Source organism: Stenella coeruleoalba, assembly GCF_951394435.1.
Source record: "Stenella coeruleoalba genome assembly, chromosome: 2".
NCBI lineage: Eukaryota > Metazoa > Chordata > Mammalia > Artiodactyla > Delphinidae > Stenella > Stenella coeruleoalba.
In genome coordinates, this window is record NC_137147.1 from 107,070,877 (window position 1) to 107,074,604 (window position 3,728).

Sequence of the window (3,728 nt, forward strand, 5' to 3'; positions counted from 1 at the left end):
AGCGTGTAGTTTGGTGCTGTTCTGACTTACCAGCTCTTCCTCAATGCCACCCCAGACTCCTTTGTTTGTTTTGCAATTGAGGAAATTCAAGAAGGACCAGAGAGATGAAAAGTTAAGACTCGGGTCTGAGTCTCCTAATAAGACCAGAGTCTTCAGAAAGAGAAGTGAATTGAGTGAGGAAAATTAAAGGTGTGGAAACCTGACCATGAAGCCCCTGCCTTAAGGAGTTAGCAAGGCTCCTACCTTAGGAAGCACCAACCCCACAAGCCCAGAGGGACCAGTACAGCTGTCAGTCAACAGCAGAACAAGCTTTGAAGACCAGCCCCTTGGCTGTGATTAATGCATATTAATGCTGTGATTTGCATATTCTTAACAAGGCAGCCTTGGAGAAATGAACCATAAAGGAGTAGTGTGCTACTCAGAGCTAATTTACAAATTATTCAAGGCAAAAGACTCTTAAAGATAATGAGGATGAAAGTTCATCTTTCCTAGAAAGTTTTCCTGTGCCAGGAAGTGTGCTATTTGCTTTGCATGGGTTACGCTAGTTCATGTTCATAAAGCCTTATGAGTTTCGGGACTCAGAGTATCCACATCTTTACAGATGAGGAAGCAGAGGCCAGGAGTTTCGAACCATTCGTCAAACACATAGAGCTTGCTCCTTCCTCCTGGCCCAGGCATTGCTGGTTTTCTTTGTCTGAAACACTCCTTCCCAGGTCTTCACAGGGACAACCTTTCATACGCTTTGGATGTGTGCTCAAATATCATCTACTCAAAGAGGCTTTCCCAGCACTGAAGATAAAAGAGCGTGCCCACCACTGCCCAGCTGCTAACTCTGTTGGGTTTCTCTTTTGGCAGGTATCACTACTTGAAACGAAACCTACATTTGTTTACCGCCTGTCACTCCAACTAGAATGTAAACTCCGTGAGAGCGAGGAATTGGCCCAATTTACCACTTCGTTCCCTGCCAAAAGCAGAGCCTGGCACATAGTAGGTGCTAAGTAAACACTTGCTTGATGACTGGATGCCTGAAGTGTCACTCTCAGTCGGCAGGATTTCCACATGGACCTTAGCGCGCTGCCTCCAGCAGCCTCTCTCCTTCCCGATGCTCCACGTGGCCCCTTCAGGTTGGTACTTGCTTCCTGGAAAAAGACCCTTCTGTTTCAAGATGGCACTGTCAGGAAACAAAAACAGAGACGTTTTAGGCACCTTGCAAATCAATTTTCCACTGTTGGTCCTTGGCTGGTTAATTTAAAGTCAGAGAACTGCAAATCATCAAGTTTTCTTGGAGATTGCTATTTTTTGAATATTTCCTTCCTCCACTTTTCTCTGTTCTTTCTTTCAGGAACTCCTATTACATAGACATACAGACTTTGGAATCTGCCTGCTACATAACATTTCCTGACATACTTTCTATCTCCTCGTCCCTTTGCATTGTGTTCTGGGGACATTATTTGACTTCAATGTGCATTTATTAATTTGATCTTTGCCTGTGTCCCTTGTGCTATTTATCTCAACCAGGGAGTTTTCTACTTGAATTTTTATAGATGCACTATTTGCTATTATCTCTCGTGAATATTAACATCTCTATTGTGAACCTCTTGACCATCACTCTGGATGGCAAGAGTTCTTTTTGTCAGGTTTGCTCATCCTTGCACGGTATCCATTTGTCCCGACACTGGGACGTGCTTGTGTGTGTGCCTGTCTCTTGGAATCTGAGCGTCTTCATCCAGCTGTGAGTCCTGGCTTGGCTGACCCCAGCCTGCTTCCCATGATCCCAGGAGGGACGGGGCGGGCTGCCAGCAGGTGTGCCACCTGAGAAGCCCCACCTGAGAGCCACCGTGCACGGGGACATTGCCTGTTTCTCTGACCCCAGGACCCCTGCTCACTGCCCCTGATTCAAAGCAGCTCCCACTGCTGTCTACTGTTTGGTTCAGGAGAGCTCTCCTGCGTCCACCATGGACCCCCAAACATCTCCCGGTGGTGGCCCGAGGGCTTCCTCCTGCTGGCGGCTTCCCGGGCTCCCCCAGAGCCAACACCACCGGTGGCAGCAGCAGCCCTTTCTGCTGTGCATCTCTCGTACTATGAGAAATCCCTTTAATCTAGTCCCATGGGCTCTTACTCAAAAGATTCCTTCTAATAACTGGCCCATGGGGAAAACAGCTTTTTGTCCCAGGGCAATGAGGCCTGAATGGGGGTCTGCTAGGTCTTGCCCCAAGAGCTTTGCACTCTCTAGGCCCCCTTAGCATTTGGTTGTTTCATGGATTTTAAAAGAAGTCTCTAGTGCTGAGCCTACAAAACACACACACACACACACACACACACACACACAATAAACACACATACAAAACCCTCACTCATTTGAAAAATAGATAATATTGATGTAGGTGTCTATAATGAAGCCTCAGAGAGTTTACTGATAAGTCCTTTGATGAAGGGGCTGCCTGAGATCTCTGGGTTGCCAAATGCCACACCCTGGACTCCACTGTCCCCCGGGTGGGCGGACGCTTACTCAGTGAGACACGTACCATTAGCCCAGGTAGAAAGTGCTATCCTCTCGCCGGCTGACCCTGTTTTTTCAGTCAGAGATGTAAGCCCCATGCTGTCTGTGGAGCCACCTTACAGATGAACAACCCTCAGAGCATCTGAGGAGAGAGCGCCTGGGAGCAGCCCCGCTGTTGCGTTTTCTTTTTTCCTTTCTGTCTTCTATTATATTAACTCAGCATATATACAACACAGACACACACATGCACACACACTAGGAATTTGGTATTAACCTGGTACATAGTGTGATATAAGTATTACTATTATCTTCATCATCATTATTAATCAATTTTGTTTTATTCCACTTTCCTCTGACTCGTTTGGTAGTTATTCATCCTATTCTCTTTTTTAGTGATGACTCTTATTTTTAAACAGGTATTTTTGATATAATGAACTCTAAAGTTAAAAATTAACCAATATAATATGTCTTTCTCCAACCGACAATACAAAGGGAAGCTTTAAATACAGTTTCCCTCTACTGCTTCCATGTTATTGCTGTGTAGCACTTAATTTTATATTTGTAAAATCAATTACACAAATTAACACTTTCTATAACATTTGATAGAACATTTTAAATGAATCAAAGTATTAACCAATTTCTTGAATAGACTCTTTCTTCTCATTCTGTTCTTTCCTGTGGGATTCCATTTCCTTTTTGCTGAAGAACATCCTTTAGTGTTTCTTTAAGTGATGGTCTTTGAGAAGAAACAGTCTCTCAGTCTCATGAAACTGAAATGACTTCCTCATTTAATTTTTTTTTTTTTTTTTGCGGTTCTTGGGCCTCTCACTGTTGTGGCCTCTCCCGTTGCGGAGCACAGGCTCCGGACGCGCAGGCTCAGCGGCCATGGCTCACGGACCCAGCCGCTCCGCGGCATGTGGGATCTTCCCGGACCGGGGTACGAACCCGTGTCCCCTGCATCGGCAGGCAGACCCTCAACCACTGCGCCACCAGGGAAGCCCCTCATTTACTTTAAAAAAAAATTACGGATTAATCTTCCAAATGTTTGTAAAATACCAGGACACATACTAATGATCAGAGAGATTATAATACGGATACTAACTGAAATTGGCTGCAAGCTTGACACTTGTTAACCCACTTTTTAAAAATAAACTTTATCTTTTAGAACAGTTCTACATTTACAGAAAGATTTTGAACATAGTACAGAGAGTTTCCTTAGACCCCCTCT